Source organism: Hyla sarda, unplaced genomic scaffold (assembly GCF_029499605.1).
Source record: "Hyla sarda isolate aHylSar1 unplaced genomic scaffold, aHylSar1.hap1 scaffold_1931, whole genome shotgun sequence".
In the NCBI taxonomy this organism is placed as follows: domain Eukaryota; kingdom Metazoa; phylum Chordata; class Amphibia; order Anura; family Hylidae; genus Hyla; species Hyla sarda.
Genome location: NW_026608587.1, coordinates 47,367 through 61,794, shown reverse-complemented (window position 1 = coordinate 61,794; position 14,428 = coordinate 47,367). Strand labels below are relative to the sequence as shown.

The 14,428-nt window shown below is 46.2% G+C and overlaps 6 non-coding genes across 6 annotated transcripts; all 6 read right to left on the bottom strand.

Moving 5' to 3' along the window:
* Positions 1 to 1,953: 1,953 nt before the first annotated feature.
* Positions 1,954 to 2,144, bottom strand: LOC130316500 (U2 spliceosomal RNA). Its single transcript, XR_008863815.1, has one exon. It is a non-coding gene; the product is annotated as a U2 spliceosomal RNA (small nuclear RNA).
* Positions 2,145 to 4,232: 2,088 nt separating this feature from the next.
* Positions 4,233 to 4,423, bottom strand: LOC130316499 (U2 spliceosomal RNA). Its single transcript, XR_008863814.1, has one exon. It is a non-coding gene; the product is annotated as a U2 spliceosomal RNA (small nuclear RNA).
* Positions 4,424 to 6,508: 2,085 nt separating this feature from the next.
* On the bottom strand, positions 6,509 to 6,699 carry LOC130316497 (U2 spliceosomal RNA). The gene has a single exon (XR_008863813.1). It is a non-coding gene; the product is annotated as a U2 spliceosomal RNA (small nuclear RNA).
* A 2,082-nt stretch (positions 6,700 to 8,781) lies between these two features.
* On the bottom strand, positions 8,782 to 8,972 carry LOC130316496 (U2 spliceosomal RNA). The gene has a single exon (XR_008863812.1). It is a non-coding gene; the product is annotated as a U2 spliceosomal RNA (small nuclear RNA).
* Positions 8,973 to 11,074: 2,102 nt separating this feature from the next.
* On the bottom strand, positions 11,075 to 11,265 carry LOC130316495 (U2 spliceosomal RNA). Its single transcript, XR_008863811.1, has one exon. It is a non-coding gene; the product is annotated as a U2 spliceosomal RNA (small nuclear RNA).
* Positions 11,266 to 13,366: 2,101 nt separating this feature from the next.
* Positions 13,367 to 13,557, bottom strand: LOC130316494 (U2 spliceosomal RNA). Its single transcript, XR_008863810.1, has one exon. It is a non-coding gene; the product is annotated as a U2 spliceosomal RNA (small nuclear RNA).
* Between the last annotated feature and the right edge of the window lie 871 nt (positions 13,558 to 14,428).

Below are 14,428 nucleotides of genomic sequence, written 5' to 3'. Positions count from 1 at the left end.
AGAACCTAAACCCATACCATTATTGCTAAGCAGCAAGACAGGGGCCCATTGCACTCCCACGGGGCCTTTTTAAATGCAATCCATAACCCGGATTTGCCAGGAACCCTTCTTACTCCTCCTACTTGCATGTGACACTGGGCTTAGGATCTGCATAGGAAACACACACACAAGCACACACCTACCTTTGTTGCCTGCAGATGCCTCCTTGGCTGTCCCCAAACGGTATCAAACCAACACCCACGGGAAGCTGTAAGCATAGAGGACATGCCTGCACCCCATTGGACTTACCTGTGTGGGTTAAACCCGGGTTATTTGACAACCTATGGCGGTGATGGTTCTGCTCAGGCAGAGCAGTGCTGATGCTCCTCATAAAGCTGTCGCTGCTGTGAAGGTTCTAGGTGACATCACAAATCCCTATGGTTACATACACAACAAAGCTGGGTTGTTGTTGTTTACACTCTGCAAGGCCTGTGGAAGTGAGTGACATCATAGCACTGTAGTTCTGAGGGTTCTAGATGGATGCAACAATCTCCTGTTGCTTCTATGAAGGCCATAATAGACGACATCACCAAACAGCTCCATAGTCACATACACAGCAAAGGAGAGATGTTTGTTTACACCTAGTGATGTCAGTGGTATTGAGTGACATCACAGCACAGTGCTAAGGCTCCTGGGCCTGGACACAGCAGCGGCTGCAATATCTCAACGGAGAATACGTTTATATATATGTGTGTGTGTGCGCGTATATATATATATATATATATATATATATATAATATATATATATATATTTCTCCGCCGAAATCACTTTTAAACCCATTTCCACCTTTTTTTCCCTTCTCTTCCTCTTACTTTTTTTTCACGTTTTTTTACGTTTTTCTCCTTTTCGCCTCTTTTCTGGGCGTATTATTCTTCTTTTTCTTCTTTTTTTTCGTCTAATGCATACCCCATCAGTGCAGCAATGCTTATTCAATACCGCCAGCAGATGGAGACACTGGGGGATAATTTTCTAAGGATTTATACTGATTTTTCCTGTCTGAATTTGTCGCACAGAAAGTTGCAGGCCAAATATGTGTGACATTTCTGCGACTTTAGCTTCTAGAGCATTTTTACAACATTATACATAGGTGCTGAATACATAAAAAGCGACTGTTCAGCGACAGACAAGTCGCATCGGCTGAAAGTAGGCCAGAATGTCAGTCCATGTTGGAGCAGGTTTAGATACAGTCTAAAGTATAGATCTCAAAGTCTGTGCACAGAATTTAGCAAGGGCCTCGCACCTTCTGATGCATCAGGTAGGTGCACAATAGCATAGCCTAACCCTCTGTACTTTGGTCTATATTGATGCGGGACATAGACAGCCAGCTGATGACCAATCCATTAGTGCAATGGATGGCTGGAAGCATTTGTCTTTGCCTTTGCAATAACACAGAAGCAATGCATGGTCAATGTACAGCAATGACACACCTGTGTGAACAGCCAGGAGACCCCCCCCCCCCATGTTATGTTACATAGTTACATAGTTAGTACGGTCGAAAAAAGACATATGTCCATCAAGTTCAACCAGGGAATTAAGGGGTAGGGGTGTGGCGCGATATTGGGGAAGGGATGAGATTTTATATTTCTTCATAAGCATTAATCTTATTTTGTCAATTAGGAACATTCAGCACCCACCCGCTATCAAGGCAGCTGCCTATCATGTCATGCCCTACCTGCACAGGTGTGCTGGCTACTCAAATGATCCAATTAAGGAGGCCATTTAGTCAGCAGCAGCAGAAGTCCTGTGCCTGGACGCTCCAACAGCGGCCAGACACAAGCAGAAGCAGAAGCAGCAGCAGCACCACCTTTTGTTTTTTGGCTGCAGCAGCAGCAAGGCCCACAGGGCTGGCTAGCTGGCTAGCCAGCAAGCAGGTAGCAATGAAAGTAGGAATCTTTCTTTTTAACCCTGTAAGGGGGTGGTGCACTGTACCCGAAGATACTGCCATATCGGGTCAATGCATAGGGCGACGGAAGCAAGCTTCGAAATCGGCCCCCGTTCTCAAAAATCCATTTAATATATGGTCCCCAGATAGGGGACGTATCAGATATTAAACTGATAAGAACAGATACTACACTTGATCTTAGCCAAAAGGCCGAGAAGCGATAACCGTGAAAGGGGCGGGCCCAACAAGGTGCCCTTCATGGGCACTATCACTGCTTGCTGTCAGGGAGGCTGCCAGACAATTTTCCATGCACACTCTGGGCTGGGGGGCAGTCAACCACCAGTACACACAGCAGAACCTAAACCCATACCATTATTGCTAAGCAGCAAGACAGGGGCCCATTGCACTCCCACGGGGCCTTTTTAAATGCAATCCATAACCCGGATTTGCCAGGAACCCTTCTTACTCCTCCTACTTGCATGTGACACTGGGCTTAGGATCTGCATAGGAAACACACACACAAGCACACACCTACCTTTGTTGCCTGCAGATGCCTCCTTGGCTGTCCCCAAACGGTATCAAACCAACACCCACGGGAAGCTGTAAGCATAGAGGACATGCCTGCACCCCATTGGACTTACCTGTGTGGGTTAAACCCGGGTTATTTGACAACCTATGGCGGTGATGGTTCTGCTCAGGCAGAGCAGTGCTGATGCTCCTCATAAAGCTGTCGCTGCTGTGAAGGTTCTAGGTGACATCACAAATCCCTATGGTTACATACACAACAAAGCTGGGTTGTTGTTGTTTACACTCTGCAAGGCCTGTGGAAGTGAGTGACATCATAGCACTGTAGTTCTGAGGGTTCTAGATGGATGCAACAATCTCCTGTTGCTTCTATGAAGGCCATAATAGACGACATCACCAAACAGCTCCATAGTCACATACACAGCAAAGGAGAGATGTTGTTTACACCTAGTGATGTCAGTGGTATTGAGTGACATCACAGCACAGTGCTAAGGCTCCTGGGCCTGGACACAGCAGCGGCTGCAATATCTCAACGGAGAATACGTTTATATATATGTGTGTGTGTGCGCGTATATATATATATATATATATATATATATATATATATATATTTCTCCGCCGAAATCACTTTTAAACCCATTTCCACCTTTTTTTCCCTTCTCTTCCTCTTACTTTTTTTTCACGTTTTTTTACGTTTTTCTCCTTTTCGCCTCTTTTCTGGGCGTATTATTCTTCTTTTTCTTCTTTTTTTTCGTCTAATGCATACCCCATCAGTGCAGCAATGCTTATTCAATACCGCCAGCAGATGGAGACACTGGGGGATAATTTTCTAAGGATTTATACTGATTTTTCCTGTCTGAATTTGTCGCACAGAAAGTTGCAGGCCAAATATGTGTGACATTTCTGCGACTTTAGCTTCTAGAGCATTTTTACAACATTATACATAGGTGCTGAATACATAAAAAGCGACTGTTCAGCGACAGACAAGTCGCATCGGCTGAAAGTAGGCCAGAATGTCAGTCCATGTTGGAGCAGGTTTAGATACAGTCTAAAGTATAGATCTCAAAGTCTGTGCACAGAATTTAGCAAGGGCCTCGCACCTTCTGATGCATCAGGTAGGTGCACAATAGCATAGCCTAACCCTCTGTACTTTGGTCTATATTGATGCGGGACATAGACAGCCAGCTGATGACCAATCCATTAGTGCAATGGATGGCTGGAAGCATTTGTCTTTGCCTTTGCAATACCACAGAAGCAATGCATGGTCAATGTACAGCAATGACACACCTGTGTGAACAGCCAGGAGACCCCCCCCCCCCCCCATGTTATGTTACATAGTTACATAGTTAGTACGGTCGAAAAAAGACATATGTCCATCAAGTTCAACCAGGGAATTAAGGGGTAGGGGTGTGGCGCGATATTGGGGAAGGGATGAGATTTTATATTTCTTCATAAGCATTAATCTTATTTTGTCAATTAGGAACATTCAGCACCCACCCGCTATCAAGGCAGCTGCCTATCATGTCATGCCCTACCTGCACAGGTGTGCTGGCTACTCAAATGATCCAATTAAGGAGGCCATTTAGTCAGCAGCAGCAGAAGTCCTGTGCCTGGACGCTCCAACAGCGGCCAGACACAAGCAGAAGCAGAAGCAGCAGAAGCAGCAGCAGCACCACCTTTTGTTTTTTGGCTGCAGCAGCAGCAAGGCCCACAGGGCTGGCTAGCTGGCTAGCCAGCAAGCAGGTAGCAATGAAAGTAGGAATCTTTCTTTTTAACCCTGTAAGGGGGTGGTGCACTGTACCCGAAGATACTGCCATATCGGGTCAATGCATAGGGCGACGGAAGCAAGCTTCGAAATCGGCCCCCGTTCTCAAAAATCCATTTAATATATGGTCCCCAGATAGGGGACGTATCAGATATTAAACTGATAAGAACAGATACTACACTTGATCTTAGCCAAAAGGCCGAGAAGCGATAACCGTGAAAGGGGCGGGCCCAACAAGGTGCCCTTCATGGGCACTATCACTGCTTGCTGTCAGGGAGGCTGCCAGACAATTTTCCATGCACACTCTGGGCTGGGGGGCAGTCAACCACCAGTACACACAGCAGAACCTAAACCCATACCATTATTGCTAAGCAGCAAGACAGGGGCCCATTGCACTCCCACGGGGCCTTTTTAAATGCAATCCATAACCCGGATTTGCCAGGAACCCTTCTTACTCCTCCTACTTGCATGTGACACTGGGCTTAGGATCTGCATAGGAAACACACACACAAGCACACACCTACCTTTGTTGCCTGCAGATGCCTCCTTGGCTGTCCCCAAACGGTATCAAACCAACACCCACGGGAAGCTGTAAGCATAGAGGACATGCCTGCACCCCATTGGACTTACCTGTGTGGGTTAAACCCGGGTTATTTGACAACCTATGGCGGTGATGGTTCTGCTCAGGCAGAGCAGTGCTGATGCTCCTCATAAAGCTGTCGCTGCTGTGAAGGTTCTAGGTGACATCACAAATCCCTATGGTTACATACACAACAAAGCTGGGTTGTTGTTGTTTACACTCTGCAAGGCCTGTGGAAGTGAGTGACATCATAGCACTGTAGTTCTGAGGGTTCTAGATGGATGCAACAATCTCCTGTTGCTTCTATGAAGGCCATAATAGACGACATCACCAAACAGCTCCATAGTCACATACACAGCAAAGGAGAGATGTTGTTTACACCTAGTGATGTCAGTGGTATTGAGTGACATCACAGCACAGTGCTAAGGCTCCTGGGCCTGGACACAGCAGCGGCTGCAATATCTCAATGGAGAATACGTTTATATATATGTGTGTGTGTGCGCGTATATATATATATATATATATATATATATATATATATATTTCTCCGCCGAAATCACTTTTAAACCCATTTCCACCTTTTTTTCCCTTCTCTTCCTCTTACTTTTTTTTCACGTTTTTTTACGTTTTTCTCCTTTTCGCCTCTTTTCTGGGCGTATTATTCTTCTTTTTCTTCTTTTTTTTCGTCTAATGCATACCCCATCAGTGCAGCAATGCTTATTCAATACCGCCAGCAGATGGAGACACTGGGGGATAATTTTCTAAGGATTTATACTGATTTTTCCTGTCTGAATTTGTCGCACAGAAAGTTGCAGGCCAAATATGTGTGACATTTCTGCGACTTTAGCTTCTAGAGCATTTTTACAACATTATACATAGGTGCTGAATACATAAAAAGCGACTGTTCAGCGACAGACAAGTCGCATCGGCTGAAAGTAGGCCAGAATGTCAGTCCATGTTGGAGCAGGTTTAGATACAGTCTAAAGTATAGATCTCAAAGTCTGTGCACAGAATTTAGCAAGGGCCTCGCACCTTCTGATGCATCAGGTAGGTGCACAATAGCATAGCCTAACCCTCTGTACTTTGGTCTATATTGATGCGGGACATAGACAGCCAGCTGATGACCAATCCATTAGTGCAATGGATGGCTGGAAGCATTTGTCTTTGCCTTTGCAATACCACAGAAGCAATGCATGGTCAATGTACAGCAATGACACACCTGTGTGAACAGCCAGGAGACCCCCCCCCCCCCCATGTTATGTTACATAGTTACATAGTTAGTACGGTCGAAAAAAGACATATGTCCATCAAGTTCAACCAGGGAATTAAGGGGTAGGGGTGTGGCGCGATATTGGGGAAGGGATGAGATTTTATATTTCTTCATAAGCATTAATCTTATTTTGTCAATTAGGAACATTCAGCACCCACCCGCTATCAAGGCAGCTGCCTATCATGTCATGCCCTACCTGCACAGGTGTGCTGGCTACTCAAATGATCCAATTAAGGAGGCCATTTAGTCAGCAGCAGCAGAAGTCCTGTGCCTGGACGCTCCAACAGCGGCCAGACACAAGCAGAAGCAGAAGCAGCAGAAGCAGCAGCAGCACCACCTTTTGTTTTTTGGCTGCAGCAGCAGCAAGGCCCACAGGGCTGGCTAGCTGGCTAGCCAGCAAGCAGGTAGCAATGAAAGTAGGAATCTTTCTTTTTAACCCTGTAAGGGGGTGGTGCACTGTACCCGAAGATACTGCCATATCGGGTCAATGCATAGGGCGACGGAAGCAAGCTTCGAAATCGGCCCCCGTTCTCAAAAATCCATTTAATATATGGTCCCCAGATAGGGGACGTATCAGATATTAAACTGATAAGAACAGATACTACACTTGATCTTAGCCAAAAGGCCGAGAAGCGATAACCGTGAAAGGGGCGGGCCCAACAAGGTGCCCTTCATGGGCACTATCACTGCTTGCTGTCAGGGAGGCTGCCAGACAATTTTCCATGCACACTCTGGGCTGGGGGGCAGTCAACCACCAGTACACACAGCAGAACCTAAACCCATACCATTATTGCTAAGCAGCAAGACAGGGGCCCATTGCACTCCCACGGGGCCTTTTTAAATGCAATCCATAACCCGGATTTGCCAGGAACCCTTCTTACTCCTCCTACTTGCATGTGACACTGGGCTTAGGATCTGCATAGGAAACACACACACAAGCACACACCTACCTTTGTTGCCTGCAGATGCCTCCTTGGCTGTCCCCAAACGGTATCAAACCAACACCCACGGGAAGCTGTAAGCATAGAGGACATGCCTGCCCCCCATTGGACTTACCTGTGTGGGTTAAACCCGGGTTATTTGACAACCTATGGCGGTGATGGTTCTGCTCAGGCAGAGCAGTGCTGATGCTCCTCATAAAGCTGTCGCTGCTGTGAAGGTTCTAGGTGACATCACAAATCCCTATGGTTACATACACAACAAAGCTGGGTTGTTGTTGTTTACACTCTGCAAGGCCTGTGGAAGTGAGTGACATCATAGCACTGTAGTTCTGAGGGTTCTAGATGGATGCAACAATCTCCTGTTGCTTCTATGAAGGCCATAATAGACGACATCACCAAACAGCTCCATAGTCACATACACAGCAAAGGAGAGATGTTGTTTACACCTAGTGATGTCAGTGGTATTGAGTGACATCACAGCACAGTGCTAAGGCTCCTGGGCCTGGACACAGCAGCGGCTGCAATATCTCAACGGAGAATACGTTTATATATATGTGTGTGTGTGCGCGTATATATATATATATATATATATATATATATATATATATTTCTCCGCCGAAATCACTTTTAAACCCATTTCCACCTTTTTTTCCCTTCTCTTCCTCTTACTTTTTTTTCACGTTTTTTTACGTTTTTCTCCTTTTCGCCTCTTTTCTGGGCGTATTATTCTTCTTTTTCTTCTTTTTTTTCGTCTAATGCATACCCCATCAGTGCAGCAATGCTTATTCAATACCGCCAGCAGATGGAGACACTGGGGGATAATTTTCTAAGGATTTATACTGATTTTTCCTGTCTGAATTTGTCGCACAGAAAGTTGCAGGCCAAATATGTGTGACATTTCTGCGACTTTAGCTTCTAGAGCATTTTTACAACATTATACATAGGTGCTGAATACATAAAAAGCGACTGTTCAGCGACAGACAAGTCGCATCGGCTGAAAGTAGGCCAGAATGTCAGTCCATGTTGGAGCAGGTTTAGATACAGTCTAAAGTATAGATCTCAAAGTCTGTGCACAGAATTTAGCAAGGGCCTCGCACCTTCTGATGCATCAGGTAGGTGCACAATAGCATAGCCTAACCCTCTGTACTTTGGTCTATATTGATGCGGGACATAGACAGCCAGCTGATGACCAATCCATTAGTGCAATGGATGGCTGGAAGCATTTGTCTTTGCCTTTGCAATACCACAGAAGCAATGCATGGTCAATGTACAGCAATGACACACCTGTGTGAACAGCCAGGAGACCCCCCCCCCCATGTTATGTTACATAGTTACATAGTTAGTACGGTCGAAAAAAGACATATGTCCATCAAGTTCAACCAGGGAATTAAGGGGTAGGGGTGTGGCGCGATATTGGGGAAGGGATGAGATTTTATATTTCTTCATAAGCATTAATCTTATTTTGTCAATTAGGAACATTCAGCACCCACCCGCTATCAAGGCAGCTGCCTATCATGTCATGCCCTACCTGCACAGGTGTGCTGGCTACTCAAATGATCCAATTAAGGAGGCCATTTAGTCAGCAGCAGCAGAAGTCCTGTGCCTGGACGCTCCAACAGCGGCCAGACACAAGCAGAAGCAGAAGCAGCAGAAGCAGCAGCAGCACCACCTTTTGTTTTTTGGCTGCAGCAGCAGCAAGGCCCACAGGGCTGGCTAGCTGGCTAGCCAGCAAGCAGGTAGCAATGAAAGTAGGAATCTTTCTTTTTAACCCTGTAAGGGGGTGGTGCACTGTACCCGAAGATACTGCCATATCGGGTCAATGCATAGGGCGACGGAAGCAAGCTTCGAAATCGGCCCCCGTTCTCAAAAATCCATTTAATATATGGTCCCCAGATAGGGGACGTATCAGATATTAAACTGATAAGAACAGATACTACACTTGATCTTAGCCAAAAGGCCGAGAAGCGATAACCGTGAAAGGGGCGGGCCCAACAAGGTGCCCTTCATGGGCACTATCACTGCTTGCTGTCAGGGAGGCTGCCAGACAATTTTCCATGCACACTCTGGGCTGGGGGGCAGTCAACCACCAGTACACACAGCAGAACCTAAACCCATACCATTATTGCTAAGCAGCAAGACAGGGGCCCATTGCACTCCCACGGGGCCTTTTTAAATGCAATCCATAACCCGGATTTGCCAGGAACCCTTCTTACTCCTCCTACTTGCATGTGACACTGGGCTTAGGATCTGCATAGGAAACACACACACAAGCACACACCTACCTTTGTTGCCTGCAGATGCCTCCTTGGCTGTCCCCAAACGGTATCAAACCAACACCCACGGGAAGCTGTAAGCATAGAGGACATGCCTGCACCCCATTGGACTTACCTGTGTGGGTTAAACCCGGGTTATTTGACAACCTATGGCGGTGATGGTTCTGCTCAGGCAGAGCAGTGCTGATGCTCCTCATAAAGCTGTCGCTGCTGTGAAGGTTCTAGGTGACATCACAAATCCCTATGGTTACATACACAACAAAGCTGGGTTGTTGTTGTTTACACTCTGCAAGGCCTGTGGAAGTGAGTGACATCATAGCACTGTAGTTCTGAGGGTTCTAGATGGATGCAACAATCTCCTGTTGCTTCTATGAAGGCCATAATAGACGACATCACCAAACAGCTCCATAGTCACATACACAGCAAAGGAGAGATGTTGTTTACACCTAGTGATGTCAGTGGTATTGAGTGACATCACAGCACAGTGCTAAGGCTCCTGGGCCTGGACACAGCAGCGGCTGCAATATCTCAACGGAGAATACGTTTATATATATGTGTGTGTGTGTGTGTGCGCGTGTATATATATATATATATATATATATATATATATATATATATATATATATATATATTTCTCCGCCGAAATCACTTTTAAACCCATTTCCACCTTTTTTTCCCTTCTCTTCCTCTTACTTTTTTTTCACGTTTTTTTACGGTTTTCTCCTTTTCGCCTCTTTTCTGGGCGTATTATTCTTCTTTTTCTTCTTTTTTTTCGTCTAATGCATACCCCATCAGTGCAGCAATGCTTATTCAATACCGCCAGCAGATGGAGACACTGGGGGATAATTTTCTAAGGATTTATACTGATTTTTCCTGTCTGAATTTGTCGCACAGAAAGTTGCAGGCCAAATATGTGTGACATTTCTGCGACTTTAGCTTCTAGAGCATTTTTACAACATTATACATAGGTGCTGAATACATAAAAAGCGACTGTTCAGCGACAGACAAGTCGCATCGGCTGAAAGTAGGCCAGAATGTCAGTCCATGTTGGAGCAGGTTTAGATACAGTCTAAAGTATAGATCTCAAAGTCTGTGCACAGAATTTAGCAAGGGCCTCGCACCTTCTGATGCATCAGGTAGGTGCACAATAGCATAGCCTAACCCTCTGTACTTTGGTCTATATTGATGCGGGACATAGACAGCCAGCTGATGACCAATCCATTAGTGCAATGGATGGCTGGAAGCATTTGTCTTTGCCTTTGCAATACCACAGAAGCAATGCATGGTCAATGTACAGCAATGACACACCTGTGTGAACAGCCAGGAGACCCCCCCCACCCCCCCATGTTATGTTACATAGTTACATAGTTAGTACGGTCGAAAAAAGACATATGTCCATCAAGTTCAACCAGGGAATTAAGGGGTAGGGGTGTGGCGCGATATTGGGGAAGGGATGAGATTTTATATTTCTTCATAAGCATTAATCTTATTTTGTCAATTAGGAACATTCAGCACCCACCCGCTATCAAGGCAGCTGCCTATCATGTCATGCCCTACCTGCACAGGTGTGCTGGCTACTCAAATGATCCAATTAAGGAGGCCATTTAGTCAGCAGCAGCAGAAGTCCTGTGCCTGGACGCTCCAACAGCGGCCAGACACAAGCAGAAGCAGAAGCAGCAGCAGCACCACCTTTTGTTTTTTGGCTGCAGCAGCAGCAAGGCCCACAGGGCTGGCTAGCTGGCTAGCCAGCAAGCAGGTAGCAATGAAAGTAGGAATCTTTCTTTTTAACCCTGTAAGGGGGTGGTGCACTGTACCCGAAGATACTGCCATATCGGGTCAATGCATAGGGCGACGGAAGCAAGCTTCGAAATCGGCCCCCGTTCTCAAAAATCCATTTAATATATGGTCCCCAGATAGGGGACGTATCAGATATTAAACTGATAAGAACAGATACTACACTTGATCTTAGCCAAAAGGCCGAGAAGCGATAACCGTGAAAGGGGCGGGCCCAACAAGGTGCCCTTCATGGGCACTATCACTGCTTGCTGTCAGGGAGGCTGCCAGACAATTTTCCATGCACACTCTGGGCTGGGGGGCAGTCAACCACCAGTACACACAGCAGAACCTAAACCCATACCATTATTGCTAAGCAGCAAGACAGGGGCCCATTGCACTCCCACGGGGCCTTTTTAAATGCAATCCATAACCCGGATTTGCCAGGAACCCTTCTTACTCCTCCTACTTGCATGTGACACTGGGCTTAGGATCTGCATAGGAAACACACACACAAGCACACACCTACCTTTGTTGCCTGCAGATGCCTCCTTGGCTGTCCCCAAACGGTATCAAACCAACACCCACGGGAAGCTGTAAGCATAGAGGACATGCCTGCACCCCATTGGACTTACCTGTGTGGGTTAAACCCGGGTTATTTGACAACCTATGGCGGTGATGGTTCTGCTCAGGCAGAGCAGTGCTGATGCTCCTCATAAAGCTGTCGCTGCTGTGAAGGTTCTAGGTGACATCACAAATCCCTATGGTTACATACACAACAAAGCTGGGTTGTTGTTGTTTACACTCTGCAAGGCCTGTGGAAGTGAGTGACATCATAGCACTGTAGTTCTGAGGGTTCTAGATGGATGCAACAATCTCCTGTTGCTTCTATGAAGGCCATAATAGACGACATCACCAAACAGCTCCATAGTCACATACACAGCAAAGGAGAGATGTTGTTTACACCTAGTGATGTCAGTGGTATTGAGTGACATCACAGCACAGTGCTAAGGCTCCTGGGCCTGGACACAGCAGCGGCTGCAATATCTCAACGGAGAATACGTTTATATATATGTGTGTGTGTGTGTGTGCGCGTGTATATATATATATATATATATATATATATATATATATATATATATATCTCCGCCGAAATCACTTTTAAACCCATTTCCACCTTTTTTTCCCTTCTCTTCCTCTTACTTTTTTTTCACGTTTTTTTACGGTTTTCTCCTTTTCGCCTCTTTTCTGGGCGTATTATTCTTCTTTTTCTTCTTTTTTTTCGTCTAATGCATACCCCATCAGTGCAGCAATGCTTATTCAATACCGCCAGCAGATGGAGACACTGGGGGATAATTTTCTAAGGATTTATACTGATTTTTCCTGTCTGAATTTGTCGCACAGAAAGTTGCAGGCCAAATATGTGTGACATTTCTGCGACTTTAGCTTCTAGAGCATTTTTACAACATTATACATAGGTGCTGAATACATAAAAAGCGACTGTTCAGCGACAGACAAGTCGCATCGGCTGAAAGTAGGCCAGAATGTCAGTCCATGTTGGAGCAGGTTTAGATACAGTCTAAAGTATAGATCTCAAAGTCTGTGCACAGAATTTAGCAAGGGCCTCGCACCTTCTGATGCATCAGGTAGGTGCACAATAGCATAGCCTAACCCTCTGTACTTTGGTCTATATTGATGCGGGACATAGACAGCCAGCTGATGACCAATCCATTAGTGCAATGGATGGCTGGAAGCATTTGTCTTTGCCTTTGCAATACCACAGAAGCAATGCATGGTCAATGTACAGCAATGACACACCTGTGTGAACAGCCAGGAGACCCCCCCCACCCCCCCATGTTATGTTACATAGTTACATAGTTAGTACGGTCGAAAAAAGACATATGTCCATCAAGTTCAACCAGGGAATTAAGGGGTAGGGGTGTGGCGCGATATTGGGGAAGGGATGAGATTTTATATTTCTTCATAAGCATTAATCTTATTTTGTCAATTAGGAACATTCAGCACCCACCCGCTATCAAGGCAGCTGCCTATCATGTCATGCCCTACCTGCACAGGTGTGCTGGCTACTCAAATGATCCAATTAAGGAGGCCATTTAGTCAGCAGCAGCAGAAGTCCTGTGCCTGGACGCTCCAACAGCGGCCAGACACAAGCAGAAGCAGAAGCAGCAGAAGCAGCAGCAGCACCACCTTTTGTTTTTTGGCTGCAGCAGCAGCAAGGCCCACAGGGCTGGCTAGCTGGCTAGCCAGCAAGCAGGTAGCAATGAAAGTAGGAATCTTTCTTTTTAACCCTGTAAGGGGGTGGTGCACTGTACCCGAAGATACTGCCATATCGGGTCAATGCATAGGGCGACGGAAGCAAGCTTCGAAATCGGCCCCCGTTCTCAAAAATCCATTTAATATATGGTCCCCAGATAGGGGACGTATCAGATATTAAACTGATAAGAACAGATACTACACTTGATCTTAGCCAAAAGGCCGAGAAGCGATAACCGTGAAAGGGGCGGGCCCAACAAGGTGCCCTTCATGGGCACTATCACTGCTTGCTGTCAGGGAGGCTGCCAGACAATTTTCCATGCACACTCTGGGCTGGGGGGCAGTCAACCACCAGTACACACAGCAGAACCTAAACCCATACCATTATTGCTAAGCAGCAAGACAGGGGCTCATTGCACTCCCACGGGGCCTTTTTAAATGCAATCCATAACCCGGATTTGCCAGGAACCCTTCTTACTCCTCCTACTTGCATGTGACACTGGGCTTAGGATCTGGATAGGAAACACACACACAAGCACACACCTACCTTTGTTGCCTGCAGATGCCTCCTTGGCTGTCCCCAAACGGTATCAAACCAACACCCACGGGAAGCTGTAAGCATAGAGGACATGCCTGCACCCCATTGGACTTACCTGTGTGGGTTAAACCCGGGTTATTTGACAACCTATGGCGGTGATGGTTCTGCTCAGGCAGAGCAGTGCTGATGCTCCTCATAAAGCTGTCGCTGCTGTGAAGGTTCTAGGTGACATCACAAATCCCTATGGTTACATACACAACAAAGCTGGGTTGTTGTTGTTTACACTCTGCAAGGCCTGTGGAAGTGAGTGACATCATAGCACTGTAGTTCTGAGGGTTCTAGATGGATGCAACAATCTCCTGTTGCTTCTATGAAGGCCATAATAGACGACATCACCAAACAGCTCCATAGTCACATACACAGCAAAGGAGAGATGTTGTTTACACCTAGTGATGTCAGTGGTATTGAGTGACATCACAGCACAGTGCTAAGGCTCCTGGGCCTGGACACAGCAGCGGCTGCAATATCTCAACGGAGAATACGTTTATATATATGTGTGTGTGTGCG